General features: G+C 47.3%; 1 protein-coding gene across 4 annotated transcripts in view; it reads left to right on the top strand.

Moving 5' to 3' along the window:
- Nucleotides 1-20252, top strand: part of LOC135898571 (solute carrier family 35 member G1-like) — a 92312-nt gene continuing 72060 nt past the window's right edge. The window contains exons 1-2 of one of the 4 annotated variants that reach the window (XM_065427611.1): nucleotides 1-150; nucleotides 7097-7237. The gene's annotated coding sequence lies outside the window, so the exon portion shown is untranslated. Of the gene's footprint in view, nucleotides 151-453; nucleotides 554-7096; nucleotides 7238-20252 lie in introns of those variants that run through there. The other 3 variants (XM_065427610.1, XM_065427613.1, XM_065427617.1) reach the window with 3 other exon arrangements.

Below are 20252 nucleotides of genomic sequence, written 5' to 3' on the forward strand. Positions count from 1 at the left end.
CCTGTCCGGAGCGCCTAGCAGACGACCGGCGGACGCCCGAAAAGCTCGCCCCCGTAGTGGAATCGATCGCGGCCAACATGCCGGCGCCGCAAAGCGGACGACGACAGCGGTCGCTCGCAAAGCCACGATTCTCAGCCGAACCGCATCCAAGTGAGTCTGCCTCGCGATGCTGAGACAATTTATTCTATTCGTCTAGATAGAGGAAAGGACGGCGGTCGTTCACATAGGAAGCGGCTAGCAAACGCACGGCTTCCTCGCAGTGGCTTAAAAATAGTGTGGCACATCGCCAGCGTTCTGTGCATAGCAGTGTTCGCGGGATGTGCGTGCGACGGCGATGTCGACCCTGAGTCGCTGATTCATTGAGCGAATTTTTGTGTACGCGACAGCTGCTTGGGTACAAGCGTGGTGCTGTATTCCGGCTTCCTTCCGCCGGAGTTCAAAGGCCGCTCTCTGCGCCTTTCGCTGTGTCGTTGTTCCTTGAAGAATGAATGCGGTTGCGTCTGAACTCGTGACGCTCCGCGTGTTGTACGTCTATTTGGAGGAGACAGCTTACGTAAGTATACCTCCCGTGCCTGCGAAGCGGCGTACCTCTTCGTTTGATCGGTGGTTGTTTAGGTAACTGCTGCGTTGGGAGAAGCGTGCTAAGCTACATGTCACTCGGAAAATCAGTGGCAGAGCTCTTCGAGCGGTTACGTGATTCATGATCCGCTGAGAAACCACACACGGTGTGTCAGCGTAGAAAAAACCCGCCTGAGTTAGCCTCACCTTTCGCTGGTTTTCACAACACTCTTATTTCGACACTTTTTTCCACATCCTCTCGTGGAAGGTTCTTGAGAAGAAGTGCGCGTGCAAATTCCTCCAACAATGAGTTGAGAACCACACTTGCATGTTGCGACCTACGTTTCAAACACCCGTCGTTTTTGGAGTCCACCACTACTATATTCGTTGCTTTCTGAACTTCAGTGCCCTAAAAGCATTCTGGAACCGCAAATGGGAAATTCTAGCAAGTCGAGAAAAGAAGCTTCTGATGGTCACTTTATAAAAAAGCGTGTCTTCAGTGGCGGTATTACCTCCCTCTTTGATGCCTTAACAGCATTTATGATGTTGCTCAGTATGCTTGCATGCGTGTAGGGCACCTGGCATCGTTCGTCGCAACATCACACGCTTATTTAATGAAAAAACTAAAGTGTTTTCTTGTGCAGAAGATTGACTGCGGTGTTGGACAAATATGTGAAGACATTCGATCAACCCTCAACGGCTGCTGTTTCATTTCTCTCTTTCGTTGGAGAATCCTAGCGGTTAGGGGAGCACACTTTGCTCGCGTTCGTACACAGCTGGGGGCACGTTAGCAACATGGTGTAAATGACATGCACATACTTGTGCTGTGACCTTAATTACTTGGCGGAAACTAGGTTCCAAGACGAACTCATATGTACGCCATTTTACTGCCACGTTTGCGCGTATACCAAGCACTCATTACGCCTCACAGTTTCCATTACGAACCCCGAACAACGCGCTACACCGCAGAGCCGTGCTTTTAGGGAGGCGTGTGTAAAGCTAGAAGCTGCCCGCCTGCGAACTCCCGACGACGCGTGAGCGCCAATACAGATGGAAGTGCGCTGACGCTGCTTTGCCACGTGGTCGGTTACGAGTAATCTCATCCCCTCACTGGCACTTTCGCACCACCATCTCCAGTGGTTGATACCGGCACATTTGTAATGATTGAGAGTAGCACAAGCATGCACTTTTTCTAGGGTGTTCTTCTTTGGCGAACCTTATCGTTATTTTCGGGCTATAGCTAGGTGTGAGGCAGGCATGCCCACTCGCTTCTTCGGCGTCGGATTTGGTAAAGCGTATGCGCCAGCGATGAACTTGGCGCATATTTCGCTCTTGTCCCGTTGCTGCAGGGTGTCAGTTATCCTCCTTCAAAAGTGGGGTCACAGCAGACCTATGGACTCCACCGACACCTTTCGGAGCACAAATGTGATTTCTCTCTGCCTCTTTTAACAGTGCAGTACAACATCAGCTGATCTGAAACAGAAAGTGTTTTGGATTAGTTAGGGACAGGAGCTTGCGCACAACAGATGTAGTCGAAACGTATTTCCTGGCGATCCAGTAGGACCTCGAAATTATATTTGCAACCTTTTTCATCTGTGGCGCACACGAGCATTACGGGCTATGTGCTCGGGCCACGAAAAATGTCATCGTTCTAGTTTCCTCGCTTTCTGCGATTTCTTTCAGAGGGAGAAAACCACGCTCCACAAGCTTTCGGCGTTCGGTGCGCACACGGGGAGATCGTACGGGCGCGTCGAACGTATGGGTGTTCGCCTGTGCGTGCCGTCGTGTCAGCAATCGTTCGTTGCCCCGGTAACTCTGTCGCGCCGCAGAAAAGGGCGAAGACAGGCTGGCAGTAAAAGGTCGAATGGGAAGGCCCCTCTTCCCGCGCCTCGGAGCCCGCACTCGGAGCCACGGGCGGGGGAGGGGGAGTCCCCTCCCACAGATCTCCCGCAGCCGCAATAAAAACGCCCGGCGCAAGGAGCGTACACCCGACCCAGATCGCGTCTGCCAGTGACAGCGGTTCTCGGGGTATCGTGCCGCGCTGACTGCGCGCGGAGGATCAACGCGAGTCCACGAAGCCTGTCTAAGGCTTTGCGCTACGGGACCGAACCGTTAGTAAAGAAAAAGGGCCGCACATCGCGCAGTGTCGCGAAAGCTGCGCTCCCTTCGTCGTGCAGTGTGCACCCGCGAGAGTCGCTGTGCCGTTAATGAGCGCATATGGACGGGCGTGTTTCAGTGTGCCGCAGCCTTTCTTCAATTGCCAGAGACATGGCTCAGTCGGTTGAGCATTTCACGAGTACTCGGGTCGGATCCCTCCGGCTGCGAGTTGGGTTTATCGTACGCTTTAATCTTCGATTTTATTTACTGTTTCGATATTTTCGTTAAGGAAACAGTTAATTTCTCTTTCGCTTGTTGTCTGGGCTTTATTGTCGATTGGCTTCGTTATGCTCAATTAAGAAAGAAATCGAGCCAATCGGTACCCATTATACCGCTGGATATGTATGTTTGTAACTTTGCGTTATCTTAAGCGTATATGGTTTTGTTGTAAACGTAGGCTTTATATTTTTCTCTCACTCATTTTTGTTAATTGTAAACAAATTTGCCTCTATTCTTTCTTTCCGTATTTTCGTTGGGTTTAGAGCATCAATTTTAGCTATAATTTTCCGATTGAAGGATTTTTAGTAGCGAACATTTCTATTCGTCTCTGGTAATAAACAAACATAAGACTACAGTGGTCGTATATAGACGTCGTCTCTTACAGCCCTTGCGTTACTTGGCGACCTTGAATCTCGTCAATCGAAATATGTGCACTTCTTTGGCGGCCGACGTGGACGTCAAACTGGCCACCGTCGCACGACCGCATTCGGCGAAGAAAGTTCGATGGAACGCCTTAAGTGATTCCCGTTTCGCCTGCCTATGTTATTTATTTTCTTGCTCTTTTTTTGCCTTTTAGATACAGATTTTTCGACACAGTGTCGCTGCGGATGTAATTGTGTGACGCCCTGACCTTCTTGGCTTTGTGATGGGCGATACGTTATATAAAATACAGTTTCTTACTTCTGAATGTGACCCTATCACGCTGTCAACCATCTAATGTCCACCCTGTGACACGCCATGACACCATTCTCCTGACATATACTTGGTTTATGCACACACACACACACACGCGCATATATATATATATATATATATATATATATATATATATATATATATATATATATATATATATATATATATATATATATATATATATATATATATATATATATATATGCGCGTGTGTGGCGTGTGTGTGTTCGCGCCTATAGTTAAAAGAATAGAACCGTGTAGTAAAAATAGCTGGACTTTACTAGAATAGAAACACGTACTACGTGCTGGATCCTGTGATAGGTGAAGAGCGCGAAGACTTGACACAGCGGGAGTGACAGGACAACGCGTTCTTCTGCAGCTCTTGCTGCGTTGTCCTCTCTATCTCTGTGCACCCTCCTCCTGATGCTTCTCGAAATGATCGTCGGTGGTCGTTTTCCTTGTATGTATAGTCTTCGAGACTTTCACCTATCCGTACATTTGTTCCGTCTTTTCGTGGTTTCTTTGCGAGAAACATGATGATGTGCGTTTGATAGTGACTGATACTGTTGGTGATGCGTCATGTGTATGATATGTATACGTAATAAAGAAGGGTTGAGGAACCTTAATTTGGGAGAGCTGCCATGGTTCTTAATTGGCGTAAATACATGCAACGCCTATCGGTATCAGCAAGCGACGCAATTGTTTTCAGTTTCCACCAACCGATAAGTAATTTATGTGGCCAAAGCAGCATTTTTTTCTCTTTTTCCTCTTGTTCTGGGATTTAATCCATACATTGCTGGGCACGTTAGGGATTGCCTGTTGCTATGAGTGAGTGAGTGAGTGAGTGAGTGAGTGAGTGAGTGAGTGAGTGAGTGAGTGAGTGAGTGAGTGAGTGAGTGAGTGAGTGAGTGAGTGAGTGAGTGAGTGAGTGAGTGAGTGAGTGAGTGAGTGAGTGAGTGAGTGAGTGAGTGAGTGAGTGAGTGAGACAACTTTATTCGTTTCACCATAGACGCGCGTAAACTCAACGTCACCTGGTTAGGCCCACTCGGGGACCAAATTAATTCGGCCTCGCCCATTACGGCGATCCTCATAATAAAATCGTGGTTTTGGGACGTAAAAACTGCAGACTTCAATTCATGCAATGCCCTCCCCCTTTCACTTTCATTTTTTTTTTAGCAACAATTCCGTCAGAATGAACGCAGTGAGGATGCTGAATCCTCGCGAAACGTTGTTGCGGCTTGCGCACTCATCGCCAGTATAGCCGAGCCCGTGCGGCATCGAAAGGAAAAATACGTGCGCACGTTTGCGCGCCTCTCTGAAAGACGAAACCCGCGCGGGCGGCCCGTGACGTCCACCGCTGCGTGCGTTGTCTTCTGCCGCAAGCGCGGCGTCTGCTTTCACAGAAGTGTGCGTGTTTAGCAACGCGAAACTCGCAGGAGTGAGAACACTGCGGCGCAGTTGTGTCACCGGCGTTTGCCTCTGCGTCGGTCTGCGCAAATTGTGCGACGTCTGTATGTAGCGACAGCTCGGCGAGCTCTCGTCACCGCAATCAGAGCGCTGCATGGAGAGCAACAAGCTCGCATATGTCGCATCGAAAAGTTCGGCGGCCATTCGGCGTGTCACCTCGTCGCGTGCAGCTCGTTTGTTCGTGCCGTCGGCGCCTGTCGCGCGGGGCACACGGCAGCTGCCTCGACCTTTGCTGCTGCGTCGCTGACTCTTCGATAGTTTGCCTCGTCGCTGTCTGCTTAACTGTTTCCGACGAGTGTGGTCGCCACGATAAAAAGAGTTCTGTGCAGTATTTCCTAAAACTTCAGTTTCATTCTTTTGGTAATGGTACATGCTTTGCTGTGATCTGTTTCTTTACGTCTGTGTATCTGAGATGCTTCTGTCGACGGTGAGATAAGTTCCAAAGTTTTATCTGCCATCAGGCCACTGATTCCTTTTCTTTTAAATAAAAAAAATGTCGAATTTCAGAGTGGAAGTACGTGGACGTACAAGGAACGCGCCCAATTAAGAAACTCAAATACCTTATTGTAATGTCAGGAGGAGGAGGAGAAAAAAAGGAGGAAAGACAGGGAGGTTAGCCAGTGTAAGTACCGGCTGGCTACCGTGTGCTGGGGAAAGGGTTAAAGGGAATAAAAGGAAAAAGAAGAAGAAGTAAAAAAAAAGTGGGAACGAGAAAAATCACACAGTTACGCGATACTACGCGCTACAACATTCAAAGGCGGTCGCACAATTCGCATGTCCTTAAAAACTTCAGCAAAGCCCTTAAGGCCTTGAGTGCCGAAGCCCGTCTGGACCAGCGTCCTAGAGCTTTTTCCTCTGTAAAGGTGCGATTGTTCAGTTTTTCAAGCGCGGTCACGAGCACTTTTCTTGGCACTTTGTAACGGGGACAGTCACAAAGGAGGTGCTCAATCGTCTCCTCGCAGTCGCAGGTGTCTTATAAGAAAACAAAAAAGAAAAAGACACGATCCGTTTCAGAAGTGTAAACTCTGTTTTATGATTTCGGCATCTGGCGCCTCGTTTCTACGCCGAACAAGTCAATTCTGGATCTCTGTGCTATTTAATGGTGTATGAAGTGCACTTGCATGCTTTGGAGGTGTAGAAGAGCGTTTGGAGTTTCCCACCAGCACACGTGTTAGTGGGCGGACAGAGGTTAAAAATGAACAAATAAGGAAGAGCACGAGCGCCGTCCGCGCTGAGGCGTCTGCGACTCCTTCGCCGGAGAGGAGGAGGCAAAGCTACGTTGACTGGCTGCGCAAGGCGTCGATGTCATTTTCACGCGGTGCTGAACATCATCCGAGGCTTCCAAACGCGGGGACGCTCCTTGTGCGCGTTTTTCAGGACTGAATTTACCCTGCTCATTGTTAAGAACTGTTCACATGACCGCCTTCGATAATAACGTGTTCGCTGTCGCACTTGGGCGTCTCCTGTTATAAGGAACTGCTCAAGGGTACGAACTGCTAGATAAATGCGGACCATAATTTCGTACGTGGCAGCGCTGCCGCGAAAAAGCAATGGCAGGTCTTGCGTGGATGTGGCAATGCCTGCGCTGTGAGTGATCGCTGCGGGTGCAAATCGCGCCACGTGCAGCCTTTGTCTTTGGGTGTTCTTGTAGAACATCGAGCACCGTGTTTTGCGGTGATGCTCATGTTCAAGTAGCTGCTGAATTTGCGGACTAAATGACCAGGGTGTCTACCAATCGGGAAAACTCAGGTAATTGGTGCTTCTATGAGGGAAAAGGATCTAATTTTATTGATAGGGAACGAAAGTCGCGGTGACGGTGGCTCAAGTAACAGAGAGGAATCGTAACGAATTGTCTTTGACGCCGTGTCGTCGGCTGGAGTTGCCAGTGTACAGTCAACGACCGACTTTCCGGACGTCCGGAAATTTCTGAAACTTCTGAAATTTCGGGTGCAAGAACCGTTCGCAGACCAATTTTCCGGACTTTTTGCCGTGACCGCAGGTCCGAAACGGCAATCAAAGCTACCACCGCCGCCATATTGATTACGTCGCTGCCTCGAACCTGCACTCTCGGAGGCAGTCTCGCTGTCAGCCGGAGCCAACACGGCGGCAACGCTAGGCCTAGCTGCTTCGACGTTCGCTGGTAAGCCTCTTGCCGTTCGGCGCCGTGTTTGCCACTGTCAGCACTGGCACCGACTGCGCCTTTGTGGTCCTCGCGATTGGCTTCGAAGCTCGGAAAGCACGACACGTTGCATAATGTTGGGTTCCAAAGGCAGCTTTGCCTCATCACAGTAGTGTTATGCGGTAAAGCTTAGTAAGCGTGGGGAGGGGCAATGTCACGGGACACAGTATGTATTCCTTAATTACACGCGCGTGCACTCGCCATCTCCTGTCAAAGTACGAGCACCGATATGCCTAATAAGTGTGCTGGCAGACCTTCAGAGCTTTTCCAGAAGTTCCTGTGGCAATTTGAGCGTTAAAGGCAGTAAAAGACATGCATTCATTTTTTCGACCTGACCGATTTTTCGAACGTTTTCGCGGCACCTAGGGAGCCCTAAAAATCGGACGTTGAATGTACAACTAAGAGGACGCTTCAAATGGTCTGAGGGTCGAACGCGCGGTGGAAGGACGACGACGACCACAGAAAGGAACTACGCATTCAGAAATACAGGAAAGGAAGCGTGCGGCCGCTTCGTTGAAGGAGCTTGAACTCGAAAAACTAAGTGTCGGCTGACGTCGAGATGCAGGTGTCTCCCATCAAAACCAAAATAAACTCTTTAAAGCAGGGAAACGCAACGCTCAGGCGATTTGCGGGGGCTGAGAGCATTTCGGGACAGTTGAGGTTGGAAATTACCAGCTGTTGGGAGAGTATCTCACTTGTGACGAAGTTCGGGCCTCATACCTATAAGCTTGCTGTCAGTTTATAGAAATAGCTCATTACTAAGAGATTTGCTTGTGTACGCATCTACTTTTTATTCGTATTTGAGAATGTTCACGTCGATTTGCAATGGACTTTACAGTTTTTTTTAATATATTTTATTCGCTGTGCATTTTGCTAACCCATCGCTTCTTTTTTCTTTATGAATAAAATAAACAGTACTCCTTACTATTCAAACTGGATTAAGTCACTATTCGAACACGATTAAGTCGTTTTTTTTAACATGCTTACCAGGGAGTGACAGCATCGGGCAACATGGTGTCTGCACGTCTTGACATAAGACAAAGTTCTGTGCCACTCGGGAAATTTTGCAAAGGCACTCAGGGAAAACCTGGAAAACTCGGGGAACTTGGAAATGTCAGCTCGGTAGACACCCTGGTCAATGTCTAGTGTGAATGTTATGTCTGTTGTTTATCGTTATCTTTATGCACTCATTCTGTCTTCTGGCCTTCTTCTTCGGGCCTGTCTCGGGCAGCTGTTATAAATTGAAAGCACCTTGTCAGCCAACGCATTACAATAATTTTTGTGCAGTGTCTTGATCTTTTTCGTTGTCATCGACACACGTGTAATATCATATATTTGCTTGACTGGAATGTACCAATCTTGAGCTGCAGCTTTACGGAAAGGCAATTCACAATAAGTGCACGGTAGCATAGAAAAACACAAAACCTGTAGATAACTCTGCAGAGTTTTTCACAGAGGGTATTTTATAACCAACGCGAACGACAAAGGCACGCAAAAGGTGATACGCTGCTGCATCCAGTTTGCAACATAGCAAACAACGTCATAGCGCATAAGGGATAGCAAATGCACTATAGCGCAGTGCTTTTATTTCTCTGCAGCTGTTTGCGGATATGTTTTGCTAGAAATTACAGGACTTCACATCCAGAGCTAGCCACGAAGCTACGGTAAGCACGGTGAAATAGCGTGACGTCATTGTCAACGATGTATGTTTAACATTGCTATAGCATTAGTTTCCTTTGTGGTCTTTCTAAATTTCTGCCGGGATATGCCAGCGTTAAATTTCTGGAGCGCCATGGGGTAAATGCAATGTACTTGTGAAAATAACTTTTGCTATTCGAATCATCGCCTGCATCACAAGTCAATCAAGTCATCACAAGTCACAAGATGGTAAGTATTCTTCTGAAATCGTACTCGCCATCTTTACTTTGGGTCCTCAAACAGAACCTGTCAAGCGAAAGTTCCCTAATCGGGACACTCAACGCTTGGGACTGTTATCGGCCATGTGATTTTCGAAAGAAAAAAAGCGTTGAAGGGCGAGATTGCGGCGAAATGAAAGATTAGGGATATTTAGATTAGGGAACGCAAGTCGCTTTCGTCCACTAATCTAAATCTCTCTAATAGCGCTACCTTCACAGTATTGCAAGGGCGTTGCGAGTAACTCTGTCGACTCTGTCAGGATGTCCTGGCGGAAGTGGCAGCCGTATGAATAAGCTGGCCCGGTGTCATAAGAAAAAGATACTTTCTTCAAGAGCTGTTTGAGAGCAAACGCCAGCGAATCGTGACGTTGCAGGTCTTTTTAGCCAATACGACCAGCCAATGGTAGACGGAACTTGAAAATGAAAAACTTTGTTGTATTCGGCCCCTAATAAATGCAGAGCTACTAAACTGCAGGGGAAAAGTGCAGGTGACGCTCCCAGTCGCTCTACCAAGTGGCAATAAATAAATAAATAAATAAATAAATAAATAAAAAGAAATGAAAGTGCGCAATAGTCGGGGAGGGGGGAGGGGAAGGAGGGCTTGGCTTTGTGAGCAGTACGGGAGAACAAGGGAGACACGTACGCGGAGCCACGTTCTAACAACGTTGCTTGTGTCGGCCATCTTCCTGTGATCCCTTAGTCATGTTTTCACTGGGGACTTCACACATGGTCCCACAGATCGATCTCCATATTTAGCATTAATTATCATGCAGCGCTTCACTAGGTAGGCTGCTCAGACTAGAGCAGTCTGTACTAAGACAACTAAAAAAAGTAATACAAAATAATAGATTTCTTTCTTGCGGTAATGTAGCTAAGACCATTTACTGCATATGCGAAACAAGCAAAGTGGCACAGTCCCCAGCTTTAATGAGCACGGTAGCGAACGATCTAACCAGGGCGCGCCAAGCGGCGGACGCCTATACTTTGACTTTCGGGCAAGCATCCTTATTCACTCAGTTACTCACGTTCCGGTCGATGGGAAGCGTCACTTCTTGCTGAGCTCCGATTTCGATTAAACTTACTCTAACGTAAAAAAAAAGAAACTACTTAGTGATTTTACAGGAAAGGAAACTTGAGGCCCTCGTGTATTTTACGAAGGCTTCCGCATGTCTCTTTTTCTCTCTTTTACTGCGAAAATTGACCTGACTGTGCTTTATCGCGATAACGGAAGAAAACGTACGTCATAATGTAATCAGAAATGTTTGAGTGAAATAGTTTTGAAGTATTGCCAGATTCGATATTTCATTCAAAGAAAAACGTAGTGCCTAGATGAAAATTGTCCTCCTCTCACTGCCGGAAGATTTCGTCAAAGTTCTTTGCTCGATGTCAGCGTTCTTGTGCCCGTGTATAGAAGCAAAAAAAAAAATGCGAAAGAAAACATCGGTGTTTTGGTCGAGGTTTCTCCCTAAGCACCCTGACACGCCCCGACACGGCTCTCGCACAGCGAGTCCAAACTCGTCACGCCTCTCTTGTCTCGGCTGTCATTGTTGTGCGGATTAATTGTGGAGCGAAATACTCGCGATTACTTCTCGCTTTCGCCGAACAACGTTTTTCACTCACGTCAAAGTCGACCTCGTTATCGCTTACTTGATAGTGTGCATGGGCCGTCGTGGAACACGCTATGGCTTGCGTAGTTCATGTTAAAACCTCTAAATAACGAAGGAAGTAAGGTTCTACTGATATTAGAAAAGTACGTCTTTGACGCTTGTTTAGTGCGTCTGCACGTGCTTTGTCGTTCTTCTCCAGCTTGTCTCTCGCTTAAAAGGAAAGTTTCGTCACCCACCCGACGGCAGCCGAAGTTGCAAACGAGGCCCACGCGGGTTTCTCGAGAAATGTAGTTTCGCAGGTGAAGAAAAATTCATATTTGCCCGGGTGATCGAACCCGGGACCGATGCTTCTCCGGGGCGGTCGTTCTAGCATAGTGTTGCCCAAACCGCAGCTCGTGACCCTTCAAGGGGTCGCGGGGAGTGAAACTATGTGCGCATTGTTCTGCTTGCCGGTACAGAGACGGATTTTTTTGTAGTGGGGCCCATTCTCTCGCAATGCTGTTTTGAGTAATACATATACATATGCATAGCGCTGGTAAACGCTCTTAGGGTTAATTATAGTATAGACAGACATGATACCCCAGAAAGTGGACAGGAAACGGCGCCGAGGTAGCTCAATTTCGCACCTTCAGCCGGTTATTCTTTCATCTACTTTCATTTCCACTTATTTATCATTCATGTAATTCAATTAGGAACTACAAATAGTGGTCTCTATGCTGTCCTTCGTGTCATTCTTTGTTGTCTTGTTATGATTTCATTACTGTATCATACATAATAAGCGTGACTTGTAAGTGTGATTATTGGGCAGGGGTAGCATTTGTTCTGGCCACAGGATGGACGGCGAAACGGCGATCTAAACCTTCGGTCGCCACAAAGAGAACGAACACGGCCGCTCAACCGCAGCTAATCCTGTCTCACCGAAAGTGTTAAAAAAATAAAGTTAAATTATGGGGATTTACGTGCCAAAACGACGATCTGATTATGAGGCACGCTGTAGTGGGGTACTCTGGAAATTTGGACCACTTGGAGTTCTCTGGTGGTGATAAACTTTATTGAAAGGGGGAAGGTTAAAGGGGCACGTGGCTGAGGGATTGGGCTCAAGTAAGGCCCTGGGCCTGCTTGGCCTTCTCCGCCCATTTCACCAGTTCAAGCTGTCGGTTGACGTCCCCGGAACTGAGCCAGGCTGTCCACTCAGTCTCGCTGCTGACTGCGGGATGAGAAATCGGGAGCGAGGTGCATTCCCACATTATGTGTGTGAGTGTTCCTGTTTCTGAACAGAGCCTACATTGGTCGCTTTCCTTGCCCCCTGTGATTTTGATAATGTACTTTGGGTGTGGGTATGTGTTTGTCTGAAGTCGCCGAAACGCGACCGCTTGAGTTTTATCGAGTTGCTTGGCCGGTGGTGGGAGCTCGCGACGCCTCAAGCGATACCTATGGGCTATTTCATGATAAGTCTCGCAGGGTTCCTCGTGTCTCTCTTCCTCGTTCACGCCGTCCGCATCCGCGGACGAGGCTCGGCGCGCGAGATCTCGAGCCAAACTGTGAGCCGACGCGTTGCCGGGCACAGCCGCGTGAGCGGGGGTCCACACGAAGGTTTTCAAGCCGCTTAGGGGGCGACGCGTGAGGACATGGTACGCCTGTTTGGAAATTCTACCGCGGACGAAATTGCCGATGGCCTGCTCGCTGTCGCTGATGACGGTATTCGCTTCCGCATGCATGGCCATGGCAATCGCGGTTTCCTCCGCTTCCAACACTCGGCCAGCCGTGATTGTTGTGTGTTCTATCAATCCTCCGTTGTGATCCGCTACCACCGCGGTCATGAGGTCGCCGCGAGGGCGTCTGGCTGCGTCTGTGTAGACCACTCCATCTTGCGAGCCGTAGCGTCGCCATGTGGCTTCACTACGGGCCTGCCGACGGCCCTGATGGACCTCGGGGTCCATGTTGCGGGGTAGAGGTGGGGCATAAATATGCCCCTGACCTTTCGCGGAATCGTCATGTACTCTGTAACCTCGGGGATAGCCTCGATTGTTTTTGTTCTGTTTTATGGCGCAAGGGGATAGCCTCGAGCTTCCGGAGCACTGTGCGGCCAGCCGGGGTTAGCGGGAGACGACGGACTTGGGCTGTGTGGTGAACGTCTAAGAGCTTTAACGTGGACCTAAATCTAAGTACACAGGTGTTTTCGCATTTTGACCCCTTCCCCATCGATATGCGGCCATCGTGGCCAGGATTCGATCCCGCGTGCTCAGCAGCCCTACGCCATAGCCGCTAAGCAAACACTGCGGGTACCGAAACTGTGTAATTGGGTGTTCAGCACACATGATTTTCTCAAGAAATCAATACTCCCTCCTTAATAAAGTAAATGATTAAATTAATCCTTGTTGATAACACTAAGAGGCATTTTTGATAGTTCTCTCTGTTGTGGTTACTGTCCTTTAAATAAATTAAAATGTAAACATATCTTCGTAATGAAAAAAGAAAATTTCAGAATGCTTGTAACTTATAAAGCATATTTCTTCAACTACGAAGCTTTATTTCCTGAGAAATCCCCGTGTGCTTCCTGAGTAGCTTCGGCTGCGACCAAATTTTCCTCTTCATGATTCCGCAGAATTGATTTGCAAAATATTTTAGCTGCCTCGCTCCTCCTTCTCATATCTTAATTACTTATTTCCAGTCTGTTTGGCTCGTTTGAATTAAAGCGATGCATTTAGTGTTGCAATACTGACCGTGACGCCCGAATAATTCAGCCTAATGGCGTTACTTGGGCACTCAAAAAAAGAATAAGAACATGAGAGAAAAGAGAAGAAAGGTTGAAGCACATTTGGTTTTGCGTTTTTCTTTGGTAAACACTGCTGACAGTCGGCGATCCATGCACGACCTCGATACATGCTCGACCCTCTGTGCCGCCGTGTTCCTTTTGCAAGCGAACGTGCCTGCCGAACCATTTACGCCAACCTGGCAACGGCTTTCATTTGCATCCTATACAGTACGAGATGAATAATTGAGCGACATCTCGTCTGGTGGGGAAGCAGATTCACGTGAGAAACAGAATAAAAAGAACATCGACCAAAAAGGTGTTAACCATCTGATTAGGCTGTATCGTAATTTATTTACTGATGTATATATACTAATTGTTTCGAGTGCTTTTAAAGGCACTTTTATGTTAAACCCCGTATTCCCTTTTTGCTCTCCATTTTTAAAACATTGTGAAACTTCTAACCTTGTGGTGTTATGGCCGTTGCCCTGTTCTTGTTGATAACGTTGCACAGCATACCATTTTCGCATTTACGCATTTTCAATGTACACGTATCAGCGGTGTTTATTATATGTTTCTCGTATGTTTGTCCTGACCCTCCTCCATTGTTCAGCGGGAAATAAAGATTCCTTCCTTCAAAGGGGGTAACGGCTCCGGCTTGAGCCTTGTTCACTGATCAGTGGGTGTCAGTGAACAAGACACGTGTGAAACGAAAGTCTTCAGCGCAAACAACAAGTCGAGGATAGAAGGACACACGTGAAACAGGACTATAGCGCTTACCTACAATTGAATCTTCCGTGTGGAAGCCGAAATGTCTAACCCCTTTGACAACACCATTTTGGTCGGCGTTCTCCTTATTGTGTTTCTCATATGACTCGCCTATTGCGGACAGCGTGTTATCTTGAGCGTCGACAAGCACGCAGGTGTGCGCTCGTGTATCTGCGTATTATGCGCGTACACCGCTCTCGTTACAAGAACAATTACCGGCTTCGCTCGGCAAGTGCGTAAGAGCAGCAGCAGGAGGCCCGTTGCCATCGCAACTGCACGCACTCATTGCGGCGAAATCGACGCGTGAACGCTTATGCGACTGCGGGTTTATTCATTTTCTGTTCATCTATTCTTACACCCCTGATTTAACTGGGATTGTTGATTCGCGTTCGCGAAAAAAAGCTACCCGATTGGCAGGGGATAACACCGCGGACCTTGCTGGCCAGTCTCTCTCTCTTTTCCGTGCTTTAGGTGGTGTCAGTGTGGATAGCAACAAGCACGTAGTTGTTTCGGAAAGAGAAAGAGATAGAGAAAGTACATTTTATTGTTTCCAATGAAGGCAGAATGACGAGCGCTACGTTAGCAAGAAGAGTCAAAAGCCATCGGGAAGGTGGACGTAGATAATATGTTCGGAAATTTGAGCCGCAAAGATAAAATATATTCGTTTTCGACAACTAAATGTTATTGAACCAAGCAATCGCCATTACGTTATCCACTTAGGATTGGCTGGCGGTCGCATCTTATGTTCTTTGTGCTGCTTTGTCCGCAGTCGTTTGTTTGTACTGACCTAATTCTTTTCTCTCATTTTCGCAACCTTAGACTTGTTTTTTCTTATTTAATGTTTCCTTTGGTTACGCTATCTTTCCACCTCCCTTCCCAATTTTTTATGTAGTAAATAAGAAGCATTGCGGCGCACTGACGGCTTCCAGGGAACAGGGTCCATATTCAAAAAAAGGTTGTTCTGAAGATAAAATACCAGTCAACCCTAATGCTCAACATATCATTACGGAAGGCGGATAGCACTTACGAGTGAAAAACTTTACGAATTTGAGCAGAGTAACTAGTTGGGCTTGTTGGTTGAACATAGTGGAACATAGTGGAACATAGTGGAAGTCAGCGCCGTGTCAGTGTGCTTTGTGTGCCTCCTTTGTCTCCGTCCGCCCCCGCGCTCTAGCCTTCCACTTTGCGAATTCAGCTGCAGATTTTTTAAATGTTATGTCACCGTCACTACAACGTGACAATATGCGTTAAATATTCTGCGGTGGAAATATCTTTTCTGGAGAGAGAATAAGATTGCTTAAATATTGTTTACGTGTTGGTGTCGATAATCGCTGGCACTGGGTGCGACTATATGACACCCTGATAGACTGCGTGACAGCGACCACGCAGATGTGGTCTTACGCTGTTCTTTCTGTACTTTTCTCCCGCCTTTCTCACCTCGATCTTTTCCCCATGCCCAGTACCAGTAGCCAAACGGAGATATGCTCTGGTTATCCTTCCCGTCCTTCCTTTGCTTTTATCTCTCTCTCTCTGGCTGAAACTCATCTGTAATTCCGTCACGCGAGCAACGGTAAAAGCTTCCCGCATAGCTTTCCCCATTCCTCGCAGGACGTTCACATTCCAGTAAGTATCGCCATCCACATCGGCGACAAAATTGTCTCGGCGAAATAAGACAGACCAAGTCAATTGCGAAAAAAGAAACGAAGAAAAAAAAACAGGACGTTACACGACCCGTAACCGAGGCACGGATACGCCGAGAGCTGTATGACGCGGTCCGAATTCGCTTGTTATTTTTCGTATCATTTGTGCTTTCCTTTCAGCTGGAAATCGTTTTCTCCCACGCTCACAAAATGGCTTGCTCCGTGTGAAAGCCTATACGCTTTATAGCAGATAGCCAGAACTGCTTCCAAGAGTTGAAGTCGAAGCTTTACTTAGAAGGGCTTCTTGCGCCGTATAGGCGTTTTAAGCTGTTCGGTCTTTTATTTTTCAGCAGTATACGAGGGGCATTAATACAAGATGGCACTGTCGTGAAAAAAAAAAAGACAATAGGGCCGGGCACGGTGCCCTGTGCCCTGTTCCCCATTCTTTGCGAAGAAATTGCCGCGATGTAATTGAAACTCTCAATTCTCTTTCCCTTTAGTAAATTCTTCTTTTTTTGGTTGCTAGGACTGCGAACGAAAGTAACGTGCCCCATGTCTGCAATGTACTCCGGATGCAAGATGTGCGAGAGACTCACTTCCCAGGGGGTAAACTGTCTATGTCTCTAGCCAATTTATCGCCTACCTGGGTCACTGGTTATTTCATGGTCTAATGGGTTGCGGTGCTGAGGGAACAGGGTTCGAAACCAGCCCTCTTACCTCACTGAGTATGTGACAATGTTTAGATGCGTGCCGCTCTTCAAAGAACTACGCCGACATGGGTCACTGTATGCGGGACTAGGTCGGTACCGCTATTCAATAAAACTCTTTGACATGCACTTGGAGTTCGGGGTATGTGCCACTCAACCTGTGCTGATCTTCAATGGACCTCTTTGATGCAAACTCGGGTCGTTAAGTATCTGCTAGTATGTGTGTGCCACTCTTCAATGAAAGTCCTTGACACCGACTTCGGTAACTGGCATGCGCCATTGGGAATGTGCCGTTCTACAATTGCCAAAAAGATAAGATCCAAAGGTCCAAGGGTCACAAGGATTTCTCTAGTACAGCAACCCGGCGTTTTAGCAGGCTGCGTCGCAAGTGCACTGGGTAAGCGCCGCCGTTCAACAGACGCCTTTCACACCAACGCTTTAGCGAGCTGCGCCATTAATGCACTGGATATGTGCAGTTCTTCAATGAAGCTCTCGTGAACTTGGATCACTGACCCAAGTTTTCTACGTGTCACCTGGATGTGCGGCAAACGAGGGATCAATTCTCTGCGTTCGCAGGCACCGGCGCACCACGCTTCTAGTCTCGGAGGCCACGCGCGGACTTCTCGGCAGTGTCACAACATGGCGTAGTGCGCCTAGAAACAAGCGCGAGAGATGAGCTCGGTTGCCTCATGACGCGTTTCTCGGCGCTCGCACGAACCGGCGCGCCAAGCATTTCGGAGGTCACGTGCAGACTTCGCGGCAGCGACGCTAGATGGCGCTGAGTGCTCTTACGGCAGCGCGCAAGAGGAGCCCCGCTTCAGCACACGCTTCATACATAGTTCGTTTCGACGGTGGCAATACGTCGTGCCGCTGTATTGATTCAAAGCTAAACGTATTTCCGTCGACAGTCATCGCGAGATGGGTTCTGCCGAATTTGTTTTATTATCTTCTTTCTAGCTCGTTTTTCTGCGCTCTCATTCCATTACTGCCGATCATTGTTTACGTGTGAGACATGTCCTTTCATTGTCCTGATGATTATTATTATTTCTTCTGATTTGAGAACATGTAAACAACTGAAAGAGAGGAAAATGAAAGCAGTGAGTATACGCTGGCTAACTGCCGCCGCTAGGAGCATCACGCCCGCCTGCGCTTCACAAAGGAGGGGACAGAAACTGACATGGCAGACACGAGGAACGGAAGGAAAAACAAGATGACTTATTCCGAAGAATAAAGCAAAACAGCAACAAAAATAGAAGATGGCCTGTCACTGCAGGTCGCGCTTCTAAAGGAAATGAAGAAAAAAAAGATACAAATAATCTGCTATCGGCAATCAATTGCAATCGCCCACTCGCCTGTGTGCGCAGTCGCCGTAGCTGGCTGGAAGAGACACGACAACCCGCGAACGTCTGGACCTTCCGGACGAGTCTCGCCGTATAGAATGCTGAGAATGCGTGGAGATTGCACGCTCCTTTTTTGCAGCAGGCCTTATCTCGGCACCGGGGAGCTCAAGACTTGCGCGGAGAAGAATACACACGGCGGAAGCTTTGCGCATAGTTCGTGTGCAAGGGTGCGGCCTCGCTCTCGTCAAACATCCGGGACAGGAAAACAAAGCGGCCACCTCGCTGTCGTCCTCACGATCACCGCGCGAATGGCACCAGACTATCATGTGTTCAGAACTGAGCCGCTGCATATGCCTCGTGTCTCGACGAGAAGGAAGCCCGTTAACAGAATAAACCACAAACTCATTCTGGTTTGTGCGAAATCTTTCTGGTTGTTTTATTTGATTTTGCTGTTTATCGGAAACATTGTGTGTATATCTTTCTGACACGTACGTGGCACACGCAATTGGGCTTTGTCTGTGCGTGAGCCATATACAATGCATTGCATATATTGTAAAGGAGCGGAGCAGATACCCGGGCGTCCGCCAGAACGCCTGTTTACTTCTGCCTCCTCTTCTTGTCCTTGTTCCCTAGTGAAATGGCGCAACCCACTCTGGGGGATCGGCCATGAATCGGGTGGTGATAAAACTGTTATTATATTTTTGTTGAATAATTTAGAGTGAAATAAGTATCTTGCAAATGGGATGTAAAGTGTCTATTGTTACAGATATGAATAATCAATTATCTAAGTATTACATAAAAATAAATTTGTGAGCATAATAAGTGTTAAGAAAAAGTCTAGCATGCAATTCTTTTTGTCTCACGCAGACAGATGCATATGGTATCACAAACGTTCCTCTGTAACCCAGTACGGTAGCCCCAAAGGAAAGAGCTACAGGAAGAGTCAAATTCAAGCCAAGCTTTTGGAAGCGATCTTCTAAAAATCCTTTCCATTGAATGATGAAACGGCGGCATGTCAAAAAAGAACTGCTCCAGAGATTCACTCTCATTGCATAAAGGGCACAAAGGCGATATAGTCAGGCCAGACCTGCGGAGGTAAAAGTTCATTGGGGAGACTCGGCACCGTATAGGCTTGTAATCGTTACTTCAATTTTTCTAGTGGATCGCCATTTGTCGTTCCAAAGGCAATTGAGATGCGGGTTGACAGCGATTACTGCGCGAAGTTATTTGCAGTAGTATATTTCCTCAATAGCGCCACAGTGATGAAAGCTGACGTAGGTAAAGTGGGGATTATAGGACCATCGTGGGGTGCTACTGTGAGTGCGTCTGCATATTCGTTTAAGGTTAGACCTTTGTGGCCTGGCACCTACGCTAAACGAGCGACACGTAAGTGTCTTGTGAGAAGAGAATAAAAAGTTCCTAATTAATCTGACAATTTGGGTGGGGTTAGTGAAGTTGTGGTTTGTTGGGTTAATGATGAAGAACAGACGGGCAATCAGTTAAGGTCACAGCTGATGGCAGAAATTATGGTGATTTGCGCAAAGCTAAGACAATTGCCAATATTTCTGCCTGAAAGATAGTCGCGAAGTCATGTAGCCGAATCGAAAAAGACAAATTTAAATGCGGTGATACAATGCCCGCACCTGCCTTTTCTTCACAGACGGAAGCATCAGTTGCTATATCGACCTTTGTATCCAGGTGTGCAAGGTGGCCTTCCAAAATACTATTCAGATATTGATAGGGCAAATGTTTAGCATTGTTTGGAAAATTTTGATCAAATTTGATTTTAGCAACTGGAACCGAGGAATTTAGAAAGACCACCTCGTATAGGCGAACGTTTAATGGGTCCGATAGTTTTTGTCCTAAAACAACTTCAGGGCAACGTGAGCGATGCCATTGATAGTTAAAAATGAAGCCGATTGATTAATGAAAACATATTGTAATCTCCTCTTTTGTGATGCATATATACTTAGAAAAGTTTGTACTGTTAGGATATGAAATTGCATGAGAAGAGAAGGCAGGCGTTCTTCTTGATATAAGATATCGTTAGTGACAAATTTAGGAAGCCCAAGACATAGACGTAATGCCTCTCGTTCTTATAGAATCAGAGGCCGAATGATGTATCCAGGTCCGCCAGAAAACAAAACGTAGCCAAACTCTATCATCGGGCGAACATACATGCAATAGATAATCATGAGAACATGTCGATGACATCCTGATCGATTGCTGCTGAGTCTAAGCAGCAT

This window comes from Dermacentor albipictus, chromosome 2 (genome assembly GCF_038994185.2).
Source record: "Dermacentor albipictus isolate Rhodes 1998 colony chromosome 2, USDA_Dalb.pri_finalv2, whole genome shotgun sequence".
In the NCBI taxonomy this organism is placed as follows: Eukaryota; Metazoa; Arthropoda; class Arachnida; order Ixodida; family Ixodidae; genus Dermacentor; species Dermacentor albipictus.